At 44.3% G+C, this 14,958-nt stretch overlaps 1 protein-coding gene across 3 annotated transcripts in view; it reads right to left on the bottom strand.

The window, feature by feature from the left end:
• The window catches only part of Filip1 (filamin A interacting protein 1), a 175,066-nt gene that overhangs the window by 49,869 nt on the left and 110,239 nt on the right, over positions 1-14,958 (bottom strand). The gene's annotated exons all lie outside the window — the stretch shown is intronic.

The raw sequence follows: 14,958 nt of genomic DNA, 5'->3' as shown, positions 1-14,958 counted from the left end.
TGCTAGGAAGCAGGCAAGCAGAAAAGGGACTTGTGCTAATATTAACTGCATTAAAATTGCTGATGCAAGTGCAATGATTTGAAAGAGGGGGTGGGCAGGGCTGGTTTGGGGATCTCTAACCTGTACACGAGGCCCCATGCAACCTAAAATGTTCTAGGTGTGTGCGTGTGTGCTCACACACACGCATGCACGCGCAAGTGTGTGGCTGGGACAGTGGCTTGAATTTAGAGCCTCAATTCTGTCTCTTAGCTTCTGTGCTCCAGGCTGGTGCTCTACCATTTGAGCCACTGCTCCACTTCTGGCTTTTTGCTAGTTAGGTGGAAATAAGCGCCTCTTGGAGATGTCTTCCCAGAATGGCTCTGAGCCACGCTCTTCAGATCTGAGCCTCCCGAGTAGCTGGGATTCCAGGCGCGAGCCGTCAGTGCTCAGCTTTTGAGTTCTTAGCACCATTTTAACATCTCGCTGAAGCTCCCGAGAAGGCCGCATGGCAGCAGGCTTCATGGGAAACTGTCCTTGGTTTCCATCGCATCACACACGTACATCTGGATGTATTTTGTACTGATTTGTTGTGATGGTATTTTTAGTCATGACGAAGCTGACATTTGCCGAATGTCCCCCATCTGGGCATATACTGGGAGCACTTTCTGGTAATGATGATGGGTAAGTTTTCTGACTGTCACTTCAAAGTTGTACGAAAGAACAAACTGCCCAGGTACTGGTGGCTCATGCCTCAGGAGGCTGAGATCTGAGGACCATAGTTCAAAGCCAGCCAGGGCAGACAAATCTGAGAGACTCTTATTTCCAGTTCCCTAAAAATGGAGGAGTGGCTTCCGTGAAATAGAAACAGAGGGAGAAATCCCAAACTCATTCTACGAAGCTAATATCATACTCATTCCCAAACCAGGCAAAGACCCAACAAAAAAAGAGAACTACAGACCAATATCACTAATGAACATAGACGCAAAGCTCCTCAATAAAATATTAGCTAACAGGATCCAGAAACTGATCAAGAAAATCATACATCATGACCAAGTAGGCTTCATCCCTCAGTCACAAGGATGGTTCAACATCCGTAAATCAATCAACGTAATTCACCACATAAACAGATCTAAAATTAAGAATTACATTGTTATCTCAGTCGATGCCCAAAAAGCCTTTGACAAAATACAACATCCATACCTATTAAAAGCTTTGGAGAGAACAGGAATAGATGGAACATTCCTCCAAACAATAAAAGCCATATACAACAGACCAACTGCTAATATCATATTAAATGGAGAGAAACTTAAATCATTCCCCCTAAACTCAGGAACAAGACAAGGATGCCCACTCTCCCCACTTCTGTTCAACATAGTGCTGGAATCCCTAGCCATAGCAATAAGGCAAGAGGAGGACATCAAAGGGATCCACATCGGCAAGGAAGAAATCAAGTTATCCCTATTCGCAGACGACATGATCTTATATCTGAAGGACCCAAAAAACTCAGTACCCAAACTCCTACACCTAATAAACCAATTTGGCAAAGTAGCAGGATATAAAATCAATCCACAAAAGTCAACAGCTTTTCTGTACACCAGCAATAGACAAACAGAAAAGGAAATTATGGAAACAATTCCATTTACAGTAGCCAAAAAAAGAATAAAGTACCTAGGGATCAACTTAACCAAGGACGTGACGGACCTATTCAATGAAAACTACAAAAATCTGATAAGGGAAATCAAAGAAGACACAAGGAGATGGAAAGACCTCCCATGCTCATGGGTAGGCAGAATCAATATAGTGAAAATGGCCATATTGCCCAAATTGTTATACAAATTCAATGCAATACCTATCAAAATCCCAGCCACATTCTTCACTGAAATAGAGAAAGCAATCCATAAATTCATATGGAACAGCAAAAAACCTAGAATAGCCAAAGCAATTCTAAGCAAAAAAAAAATAGTGCAGGAGGTATCACATACCAGACTTCAAGCTCTACTACAAGGCCATCATAACAAAAACAGCATGGTATTGGTATAAAAACAGATCAGAAGACCAGTGGATTAGAATTGAAGACCCAGAAATAAAACCGCACTCTTATAGCCAACTGATATTCGACAAAGGAGCTAAAGACATACAATGGAATAAACATAGCCTCTTCAACTACTGGTGCTGGGAGAACTGGGCAGCCATATGCAGAAAACTCAGAGTAGACCCAAGCCTATCACCATGCACCAAGATCAACTCAAAATGGATCAAGGACCTCAACATCAGACCTGAATCTTTGAAACTACTGAAGGACAGAGTAGGAAAGACACTAGAACTTATAGGCACAGGAAGGAACTTCCTGAATAGAGTCCCAGGGGCACAACAAATAGGGGAAAGACTCAACAAATGGGACTACTACAAATTAAAAAGTTTCTGCACAGCTAAGGTCATAGCCACCAAAATAGAAAGACAGCCAACGATATGGGAAAGGATATTTACCAGCACAGCAACAGACAAAGGCCTGATATCTGTCATCTACAGAGAACTCAAAAAACTAAGCCCCTCCAAGCCCAATAAACCTATTAGGAAATGGGCAAAAGAGCTAAAGAGAGACTTCACAAGAGAAGATATAAAAATGGCAAAGAAACACATGAGGAAATGCTCAACATCCCTGCTAGTAAAGGAAATGCAAATAAAAACAACCCTGAGATACCACCTCACCCCAGTTAGAATGGCCTATACTCTGAACTCAGGAAACAACAAATGCTGGAGGGGCTGTGGGGAAAGAGGAACCCTTCTCCATTGTTGGTGGGAGTGCAAATTAGTACAACCACTTTGGAGAACAGTATGGAGGTTTCTCAAAAAGCTCAATATAGACCTACCCTATGACCCAGCCATACCACTCCTAGGCATCTATTCTAAACAGCAAAACCCAAGATATCAAAAAGACATTTGTACTTCCATGTTTATCGCGGCACAATTCACAATAGCCAAAATATGGAAACAACCCAGATGCCCCTCCATAGACGAATGGATCAAAAAAATATGGTACTTATACACAGTGGAATACTACATAGCGATTAGGAATGGTGAAATATTGTTATTCGCAGGGAAATGGTCAGAACTCGAACAAATAATGTTGAGTGAGACAAGCCTAGAACACAGAAAACAAAGGGGCATGATCTCCCTGATATATGACTGTTAACACAGGGAGACGGAGAGACAGTAGAGACCAAGTCTGTGAACACTGTATATGTTCTTGATACATTGTATATTGCATATGTGTCTACCTGACCTAGACAAGGGATGGAAAAACAGGTCGTAAGATATCACAAGAAATGTACACACTGCCCTACTATGTAACTGCACCCTCTTTGCACAACACCTTGTAAAAAAATTTATGTTCAATTAATAAAAAAATAAATTAATTAAAAAAAATGGAGGAGTGGCTCAAGTTATAGGGTACCAGCATTGGGTTAAAAACCTAGAGAAGAGTGCAAGGCCCTGAGTTCAAACCCCAGTATCAATACACACACACACACACACACGCGCACACACACACACACACGCGCCCTGAGTAAGGGTGCAGCTTAGGCATTGAGGCGAGAGGGGTGTGGACTTCCGGCCCTGTCTACTGAGTGCCTCTGTTACATATGGTCACTGGCCTCCACAAGGGACTTCTCCAGCTTCATCTCATCCCGGGAGCTTGCACAGTATCTGCTCAAGGACCAGTGCTCGGCTGGATGCACTCAGACTTACCCAGGATCTTGGAAGTACCCAATGGGGCCAGCCTAGAACCCTGGCAGCCAAGTGTGTGGGACCCGGTAATTCCTATCTCAGCAGTTACCCAGCGCCAGGCACTGGTGGCTCACGCCTGTCATCCTACCTACTCAGGAGGCTGCGATCTGAGGGTCACGGTTCACAGCCAGCCCAGGCAGAAACGTCTGTGGGACTCTTATCACCAATAAACTACTCAGAAAAAGCAGGAAGTAGCACTGTGGCTCAAGTTGTAAGCACCAGCCTGGAGTGAAAAGGCTAAGGGAGAGCTGCAAGGCTGTTCTAGCCCCAGTACTGACCCCCTACCCCAAACAAAAACAGCTTGGTGTAGTTCTTGCAGACCCCGAGGAAGTAAGTTGTACAAAAGAGCAAAGCTGTCCGCTGAGTCCCTCTGGCCTCCTCCCTCCCGGTGACCGGCTCCTCTCCCCACTCGCTTCTTCCATTATGGCCAAAGCCATGTTGTGATGCCATCAAGGGCCCCTCACTGGGGTGGCCCTGGTGGGGCTACCCCCCAGCACTGGCAGCCTCCACGTCTGTGGGCCGAAGGACTTTCTCTTCTTTATAAAAGACCCAGCCTCGAGTGTGTTGTTAGAGCAACAGAACACAGACAACCACACAGAGACACGGCGCGCAAACTCAAACACAGACCCTCGGCACCATCCAATCTAAAGCTCCCTCCTTGCCTCAAGGGCACCTGGTCCTTAGAAATATGTCATCATTATTTCTTTTCAATCAAACTCACACCTGAGGTGAACTTTTTGTTCTGGTCAAAGTGGAAAACTTTATCGTGAAAGACAAAAGTGGCAATTTTGTGACGTCTGGAGCGACAAGGAAGGAAAATTTGGAATCCCATTGGAAAGGGGAAAAATGGTGACGATAGAAGGTTGGCAAGATGAAAGGCTGCAGAACAAACTTTTTTTTCTTTCCATCTTCAAATCAGACAAAGTAAAGGCTCTTTCTGAAGCTCACATTTTAAACACATATCAGGGTTTATAAGGAAGGCCTAGAATGTGATGTCTTCTGAAAAAGAAATAATGGAGCTTAGCTTTAGGAGGATTCTGAGTTTTGAGGCCAAACTGCAAAATAGTAAGATCACATTTCAAAAACTCAGTCACACTTCAGGTAGATTCACAGCAGAACTATTAATGTATTCAATCAGCTTCTATTCTAAAGAAACAGCTCTCTCCTCTCCTTTCTGTTTTTCTTTTCTCCTTCCTTCTTTCCTTCCTTCTCCCCTCCTTCCTTCCTCCCGCCCTTCCTTCCTTTTTACAATCAAAACCCTTTCCCTCCCTCCCTCCCTCCCTCCCTCCCTCCCTTCCTTCCTTCCTTTCTCCTTCCTTCCTTCCTTCCTGTACTGGGGCTTGAACTCAGGGCCTGGACACTCTCCTTCAGCTTTTTTTGCTCAAGGCTTGGTGCTTTCCCACTTGAGCCACAGCACTATTTTTGGCTTTTTGCTAGTTAATTAGAAATAAGAGTCTCATGGACTTTCCTGCTCAGACTGGCTTTGAACTGTGATCCTTAGATTCCCGCCTTCTATTGCATACTTGTAATACTAGCTACGCAGGAAGCGGAGATCTGAGGACTGGGGTTCAAAACCAGCCTAGGGAGGAAAGTCTGCGAGACTCTTATCTCCAATTAACCAGCATAAAGCTGAGCTGGAGGCATGGCTCAAATGGTAGAGTACCAGATATAAGCAAGAAATCTGAATAAGCACCAAAGCTGTTTAAGCCATAGTACTGACAAAAACAAAACAAATAAAAAAACACAGCATGGACACACCAGGTATATTAGGATAGGCCTGCCTTTTAAGAGACTCATTCCGAGTCTCCATTCCGCGAGGTCCCGCTTGAACTGTGTGATTTGCACAAGTTGCTAACAGCGCTTTCGATTGCTTTTAGCATCTATGAAGCAGAATCCCTAACAACTTCTGAAATATTGATGGGAATGGAATCAGATACACATGTGTAAAAGCATATATGCATATCAGATGCAGAACATGGTGCAGTATGTCATCATTATAAGGCTTTCTGCACAAGGGAAAGAGGAATTTTGTAACATATATTTTCCCTAATCAACTGTAGCAAGGATGATTGATAGTATTTAACTGTCTAGCTATTTCACAATTTTCTTTCTTCTTGTTGGGGACCGGGGGGGTGGTGCAGAGTGCGCTTAAATTTAGGGCCTTGAGCTCACGCAACTTGCTTGCTCACAGCTCTAATCATCCCCGAGTAGCTAGAATTACTGGCCTGAGCCTTCAAATGTGGCCAGTTTACTCTTAAGAATTGTTTTTCAGAGCTAGGGAAGGGTGTCTAAAAAACAAAGTAGTCTTTACCAGATTTATGTAAGTGTAACCCCTCTGTACATCACCTTTATAATAACAATATTTTTAAAGTTTCTTAGGGCCGAGTATAGTAATTCATGCCTGTAATCTCACCACTTGGGAGGCAGAGATAGTAAGATTTTGAATTCGAGGTCTGACTTGGCTACATACTGAGGCCTTGTTTCAATAAACAAAAATAAAAACAATATGTTTTCCAAAGAAGAATTGTAAAATCCGAGCAGCTTCAGAAGTTATGTAATCTCCCTGACTCAGTTTCCTTGTGTGGAAAATGGAGACAGTCATCTCTCTGTGTCAGAGGGACTTTGTTCAGCTCTAATTTCGCTGGTATGTATCTTCTTGATCAATCTTCTTATGGTCTATACCTATAAACCCAGCATTGAGAGGCGGAGGCAGAAGGCTTAAGAGATGAAGGCTTGGACCAGACATTGAAATCTTGTCTGAAAACAACAGAAACAGATCCTTTCTCTTAGGAAACAGCTTCACTTGTCCCAACCGAGGTAAAGTATCTACTACTTCCACTAAGCCATGGGGCTGGAACGATATGCATTGTAAAGGGCTACATGTTTCATCTTAGATACGAACTACTAAACACAAATACGCTGAGATCATGTAATCCTGCGTTTATTTAGAACCACACCATGAACTTACTAAAGACTCCTTAATTGCTGTAATAATAAGCAGAGAAAGAATAGCAGTAATGTCTTTATTTTATTGCTACTCGCAATAGTTTAATAATGCTATCATTCTTTGAAATCAATGGCTTAATGAGAATGACTGTGTGATCCCAATAAATTTGTTCACAACTTCAAATATACAACTCTATGTGAAAAAAAGAAGATGCTACATTTAGAGATAAAAACCAGTATTTACGTATTTTGTGAAGCTTGATTACTGTGTACTAGTGTGTGTGTGTGTGTGTGTGTGTGTGTGTGTGTGTGTGTTGGTGCTGGACTTAAACTCATGCTCTCTCTTAGCTTTTTGTTCAAGGCTGGTACTTTACCACTTGAGCCACAGCTCCAGTTCTGATGTTTTGCCAGGTAATTGGAGCTAAGAGTCTCAGATTTGTCTTCTTGGGCTGGCTTCAAACCTCGGTCCTCAGGTCTCAGCCTCCTGAGTAACAAGCTTACGGGCTGATTGCGTGACAGCTTCTGTCCTTGACCGTTACGTCCCACAGACGATTAACTGGAAGTAAGTGGTGAGCGATCGGGGGTCCTGCAGAGCCCCCCACTGGACCAGTCCCTTCCCAAAGCTGGAAAATGACCCAAGGAGAAGGAGGCGGGGCGAGCGGGCTCCGGAAGAGCTGCCTCCTGCTGGAGAGCACTGTAGGAGACAGTGACCCCAAAACGCCCACCTTATTTCCTCCCGGTGACAGAAGAGGCCAGCAGGAGATGAGAGCCCAGAAGCAGACCCAGAGGACCCTGTGTTTAGACCCTGCCCCTTGCACCAGTGTCCCCTGCTCAGTGATGGACATGTCCCCGAGGGGACAGACGCTCAGAGCAGCGAGCCAGAGTCGGCTCAGGAGCTGCGCAGGTGGCTGATTTGCAACCTGTGGGGCCAGCAGGTGAGCCACAGGTGGGCGCGGGGTTGTTCATGGAAGGTCCGGAGAGGAGCTGGGCCTGCAGCAGGCGGGAAGAGACACCGAATAGAACATCGACTCAAAAGGGGGCTGAGTCCAGCGGCTCGCTCCATAACTACCTCTGCGCAATAGCTCAGGGCGAGGCACTGTGCTCGCTATCAGAGATGCAAGTGCAGCCGGCGGCTCGTGTCCGTGATCCTAATCCAAGCAACACAGGAGGCGGAAAGCTGAGGACGGAGGTTCAAAGCGAGCCCAGGAAGACAAATCCACGAGACTCTGATCTCCAGTTCACCACCACAATGCCAGACATAGAGCTGTGGCTCAAGTGGCAGAGCACCAGCCTTGAGGGGAAAAAGTTAAAGGGCAGTGCCTAGGCCCTGAGTTCAAGTCCCAGTCCCAGCACAAATACATATGCACACACACGTGTGCATGCATATTTATATATATGTATACATATTACATATGCATTATGGTAGGTATTTGTAACATCTGAAAATTGGAACCTATTTTGCTAATAAGTAGTGGAACCTGTTTTAGCTAGTAAGCGAGACCTAAGATGAGCGTCAGTGTCCGTCTGTCTGGTTTTCACATGGACTTTGGACGTGAGGTTCCCCAGGAGGTGAGCAGCGGATGAGAGGGGCGGGGGGGGGGCGGGCAGCCCTTCTACACCAGGGCCCCATGCTCATCAGTTGACATGTCACACGTCCAAGAATGACTACTAAACAGACGCTCACATCCTCCATCTGCCCAGCTCCTTCACGAGGCAGAACGTCCCTCTTGTAGCAAGGAGGGCGTCTGGCTCATTCCTGTAATCCCAACCACTCAGGAGGCTGAGATCTGGTGATCCCAGGCAGGAAGGTCCATAAGACATTTGTGTCCAATTACCCACCAGAAAGCTGGGTGTGGAGCTCTGGCTCACACAGTAGAGCGATCGCCTTGAGCAAAAAAGCCCAAGAGGGAGCTCAAGGCCCTGAGTTCAAGCCCTATGTCTGAAAAAAAAAAAAAAAAGCACACTGAATTCCCAAACTTAGTTTTCTTTAACTACACTATGGAGTCTCATGACTGGTGAGGCTTTTGATGCTATGTTGAACTTGCTGGGCTCTTCGATCTTTGTTCTTAGCCCCTTTCTGGACTTGTAAAAGGGGCATTTAGGTAACTTAAGGGGAGGGGGTTGGGGGGGGGATGACCCTCGGAGCCTGGAGGGAGACAGCGGTCCTCTGCAGCTGAAGGGTAAGTGATAAGTGGCTTGTAACATTGTCACTGTGTTAATACTATGCACATGCATTTATGTACAGTGTGTGTGTGTGTGTGTGTGTGTGTGTGTGTGTGTGTGTGTGTGTGTGTACCGGTTCTGGGGTCTGAACTCAGGATCTGGGTACTGTCCTTGAGCTTTTTCACTCAAGGCTAGCACTCTCCACTTAAGCCACACCTCCACTGGTAGTTTTTGGTGGTTTCTTGGAGAGAAGAGTCTCACAGACTTTCCTGCCTGGGATGGCTTTGAATAGCAATTTTCAGATCTCAGTCCCCTGAGAAGCTAGGATTACGGGTATGAGCCACCGGTGCCCAGCTCATTTATGTATTTTGAATTGACATATAAAACTTGTCCACATTGAAAAGGTCCAATGCAGGGCTGGGGATATAGCCTAGTGGCAAGAGTGACTGCCTCGGATACACGAGGCCCTAGGTTCGATTCCCCAGCACCACATATACAGAAAACGGCCAGAAGCGGCGCTGTGGCTCAAGTGGCAGAGTGCTAGCCTTGAGCGGGAAGAAGCCAGGGACAGTGCTCAGGCCCTGAGTCCAAGGCCCAGGACTGGCAAAAAAAAAAAAAAGAAAGAAAGAAAAGGTCCAATGTGATATCCAAGTCTTTGCACATGTTTTATAATCTTCAAATCAGGGTAACTACACCTATCTCCTCAAAATCAGTTCTTTGTGGTGAAACCATTCAAACATAGCCAGATGCAGCTTTTTAGCTTTTTTTTTTTTTAAACGTACAGGATATGGTCATTACCTTACTGAGAAATACAATGCCTGGTCTTCTTGTCCTATCTAACTATCATTTAATACTGGTTTAATCAACCTTTTTCAATCCCAGAAGACTGACACAAATTTTATATTTACTTAGGAGTTTAGAACAAAATGTAGACTTTTTAAAATGAGCAGATAGCTTGCAAGACTTTCAGGGATCCCTGGTTCGGTGGTCGGGTCGCGTGGTTGAGAGGACTCTGAGACGCTGACCTCTACCCCCTGGCCCCGAGGACTGCTAATTAACCAATCCCAGCAGGAGACCCGGACTGCTCGAACGGGTCCATTCACAGAAAAAAATCTATTTCTGCTTCTGCATTCCGAAACACCACTCCTTCGCATTTACTATTTATTACTTTATTTCATTATTATTTACATATATGCTATTATTATATTATTATTCTAAAGGTGGTGTCCAGAGGCGTTATATCGACGTAAGTCAGGTGGTGAGTACATTTCCTTTCAGACAATGATATCCCTTCCTTCCCTCGCTCCCAGTTTTTCCCTCCCTTCCCCACTCACAAGCTGTATAGGTCATTTTCAACATAGTGTCTAGCGAATATCATTGCTGCCTATGTTCACCCTTTGTCCCTCCATTTCTGTGCCTGCCCCAAGACAGATACACAAAACAGAAAGAAAAACAATCCGCTTGTTGCCATTTCCTAGCGTTCATTTCAATAAATATTATTAATAGGATCAGAGCCACAGAGGCGCTGTGCCTTTGCGTTCCTCCCCTCAGAGTGTCCTCCTTGGGTTTCACTGTGTGTGAAGGTCTAGAGCCTGTGTAATTTACATCTAGCTTCTGCATATGAGAGAGAGCATGCACCGCCGGTCTCTCTGAGCTTGGCTTACCTCACTTTACATGTTTTGCCCTAGGTCCATCCACTTCCCTGCAAATGACATATTATCATTCTTCCTAATGCCTGGGTAAAATTCCATTGTGGATAGGCACCACATTTTTTGGTCCACTCATTTATTGTAAGGCATCCGGGCTGTTTCCATAGCTTGGCGGCTGTGAATAATACAACAGTCAGCATGGACGTGCAAGTATCTTTAGGATATCCTGGCTTGTGATGTTCTGGGTAGATGGGTAATTTAAATAAACTCCCGTAAGTAGAATGGCTGTGTTAGATCTGTTTTGTTTTGTTTTTTTTCCAGAGGAATCTTCAAACAGGCTTCTATAGCAGCTATATGCTTGCATGCCCAACAACTGTGCAAGGGTTCTGCTTGCTACACATCTTCACCGATTTTATGGTCTTATTTGGGGGGGAGTAGTAACCATTGTAACAGCTATGAGGCAATATTCATCTGGTTTTGATTTGTATTTTGCTGATGATAAATGATGTTGAGAACCTTTCTGTATACCTTCTGGCTTCTTATCCTTTGTGTTATTTGCTTCACTGCTTCAGTGAGCTGCCATTACACCCAGGAGCCCCTGGAAAGGATAGTGTTTGACCATCGTGTGGTTGCTTCCTCATTCTGGGAACTCAGCTGTTCTGTATCTATTTACAAGAGGTAATTGATGAGTTTACTTGTCTATTTCCTTCTTTGGCAATGAGCTCCTGTGAGGACACTTCCGGGGCTCCCAGAGCATCTGTCACGTGATAGGCATTCAGTAAATATTTGTTGAAACAAAGAAAAGGATAATTAAGTGATGTGAAGTCAGAAAGGCTTCAGAATGGATCATGAAACTCTCAAAGCAACCTAAGTACCTATCCTGTGCAGAAGGTCTAAAAGTGAACATTTCTCCAAGCTCCCGACTCTCTCATCTGACTTCCACGCCAACCATTTAGGAATAACTGTGCTCTTCCTAAGTTTATTCCAAGAAGAAGATATGTAAACTGAACATTCCATCAGAATGTTGCAACAGGAAATGGAGTGGCTTCAAATCTCCTACAAGCAGAATCACACTACTTAGCCTAGGTCAGTAAATACTAATATTGTAAAATGAATTAAAGCAAACCACTAGGTAATTTATAATATTATTTCTATAGAAATTAAGCTTGGATTTTAGAAAGCAAAGCTAACATATTTAGTAATACAATGAACAAGGAGAACATTCAGATCTGGTTAGTTTAGAAAGACTTTTGGTATCTCTAGAAAATAAAAGTCTTCCTCCACAACCAGATGGTCAAAAGTAGGCTAAGCTCTCTCTAGAAAATGTTCATTAAAGCTGGGAATGTAGCTTAATGGTAGAGTGCTTGCCTAGTGTGCATGAAGCCATGGGTTCAATTCCTCAGTACCAATAGAGTGCTAGCCTTGAGAAAAAGAAGCTGAGAGACAATGCTCAGACCCTGAGTTCAAACCCCAGGATTGGCAAAAAAAAAAAAAAAAGTTCACTAAATACTCTACAGACCAGCTGTCAGCCAAAAGAAATATCAAATAAATGCCGTTTACATTCTTAAATTAATCATAAAGTGCCAGGGGCTCACGCCTGTAATCCTAGCCTATAATCAGGAGGCTGAGATGTGAGGATCACAGTTCAAAGCCAGCCCAGGCAGGAATTTCTGTAAGATTCTTATCTCCAATTAACCACCAAGAAGCTAGAATGGAGCTATGGCTCAAGAGGTAGAGCACTAGCCTCTAACACAGAAGCTCACAGACATCATGCAGTCCCTGAGTTCAAGCCCCAGGACCTGAAACAAAAACAACACACACACACACACACACACACACACACACACACACACACACACTGCTTTTATCATCACCCTGACAATTTGAACTTCTAAAAGAAAAATATTCACATACCTAATGACTTTTTTTTTTGCAGAAATAGAAAATTCTACCCTAAAATTTATATAGAATCCTAAGAGCCCCTGAATATCTACAGCAGCCTTGCAAAAGAGTAAAGTTGGAGGTCTCGTGCCTCCCGATTTCAAAGCTACACTAAGAAAATGCCATGGTATTTGTCATCATGACAGAGCACAAAAGTTAAATCTCCGGTACAGTCAAATCACCAAAACCACGGGGGAGGGGCTGCTCAGCAAACAGTGCTGGAGAAATTGGATATCCACATGTAACAGAAGAAAAGGAAACCCTACTGTACTCTGTTATACAGAAATTAAAACAAGATTAATCAAAATGAGCTTTGTGCCCATGGCTCACAGCTGTGATCCTAGCTACTCAAGAGTTTGAGACCTGGAGGGCCACTTTTGAAGCTAGTCAGGGAGACAAATCTTAGAGACTATTATCTCCAATTAACCAAAAGATAGAAAGCTGAGCCTTGAGTAAGAAAGCTGAGCTCAAGAGCCTGAGTTCAAGTCTCAACACAGTCATATACATACATACACACACACATGCACACACACAGATTAAACAAACGCAAAATGTTAGAGGTAACTACATTTCTCAGAAAAGCTCAGAAGAAATACTTCATGATGTTGAATTTAGCAGTTATTTCTTGGCTATAACACCAAAACACAGAAAAAATATTAAACCATACTTAAAAGCTTTCCTGAATCAAAGAGTACAGTCAACCTAGAGAAAAGGTTCTCAGGGACTAGGAGAAATATATACAAGTCACATGTCTAATGGATAAATATCTAGAATATTAAAGAATTACCACCATTAAATTACTTTTAGTGGGCAAAGGGCTTGAACAGGCATTTCTCCAAAGACAATACAGAACTAACCAACCAGCACATGAAAGGGCGCTCAGCACCATAAACCATTAGAGAAATAGGAATCAAAGGTGAAATTCAATGGGACCACATTTTGTTTTGTTTTTATCAAAACAAAACAAAAAATATATCGCATATATTTTACCGTGTGTGTGTACGTGCACCAGTAATGGGGCCTGAACTCATTCAGGGCCTTGCATTCTAACTTAACTTTTTCTCTCAAGAATGGTGCTCTACCACTTGAGCCACACTGCACGTCTGGCTTTTTGCTGATTAGTTGGATACTAAGATTACAGGTGTGAGCCACTGGAACCCAGCCTTTTAGCACACTTTATAAGCTTTCAACAGTACCTTACTCAACCCCCCAAATTCTAATAAAAGAAAATAAAATCCATAATTATCATATTTTTCTTTTTTTTTTTTTTTTTTGGCCAGTCCTGGGCCTTGGACTCAGGGCCTGAGCACTGTCCCTGGCTTCTTCCCGCTCAAGGCTAGCACTCTGCCACTTGAGCCACAGAGCCGCTTCTGGCCATTTTCTGTATATGTGGTGCTGGGGAATCGAACCTAGGGCCTCGTGTATCCGAGGCAGGCACTCTTGCCACTAGGCTATATCCCCAGCCCCTAATTATCATATTTTTAAGACATGGAAATACCATGCAACACATTTTCTAAAGCCCACATAGTCTTATCTTCCTCAGGACTAGCCCTCTGAATGGTGTTGTCATGCAGTGAGTAAATGCATTTTTACTTTGTGGTTTTCTTTTGCCTCCCCTGGAGTATTAATAGGGAGACAGCTGCTGCGTCCTGGCTTAGAACTCAGCCGGGGTCACAGGTCCCGGTAGGCGGGGCTAGAAGTGCACCGTGCCTCACCTGTGAAACTCCACAGAGCCACGAGCATTTCGTTCTGTGTTAATAAAGACCTTGGACAGATCCTGGCAGATGGGGTGCAGGGGGCGGGGGCAGGCGAGAAACTCAATTCTTCAGAGCACCGGGGACTCCTTGCTAAGACACAACTGGTTGGTATTTTGTGGCGATTTACCCAGCTTCATATTTTGTGTGTGTGTTTCAGGCCTGGGGCTTGAACTCAGGGCCTGGGCAGGTAGAGTCTCCTGGCTGGCTTTGAACTTCAGATCTCACCTGGCTTTAGCTCAGTAAATTTAAATTCTATAACCAGCTAGACAGGATCCAGTCCAGATCAAGCATCTTCAATAATCTATTTCTGCTTCTCAAGTTACATTTTATTCCCTTCCTTACTTGACCTATGACCACCCCCTATTTCAGTTAGACTCTGGGAAATACTATTCCATATTGAGGGAAATGGTCCCATCTCAGTCCACCCGGCCGGTGGGGGAAGGGAGAGTCATTCGCCACAAAGCCATTTGCATGAGGGACCCAGGCTCTTCCCAGGGGAAAAACTCGAATCCAAGGGACCGCGGGTGCCATGTTGGTAGAAGAACAATGGGGCAGGGTCACCGGGGAAGGGTGAATGGGAGGGCAACTGGGAATCTGTCACTCAGTCTCCTGCCCCGTCCACCCCTTTCACCCCAGTCGGGATCCCAGGGCAAAGGATGACAATAAAAGCCCCAAGGAAGAAGTAGAGGAATTGGTAAATGACACTTCAAGGCCTGGCCGCCTCAGCAAGAGGAGGG

This window comes from Perognathus longimembris, chromosome 9 (genome assembly GCF_023159225.1).
Source record: "Perognathus longimembris pacificus isolate PPM17 chromosome 9, ASM2315922v1, whole genome shotgun sequence".
NCBI lineage: Eukaryota > Metazoa > Chordata > Mammalia > Rodentia > Heteromyidae > Perognathus > Perognathus longimembris.
This window is presented reverse-complemented; position numbering and strand designations above follow the sequence as displayed.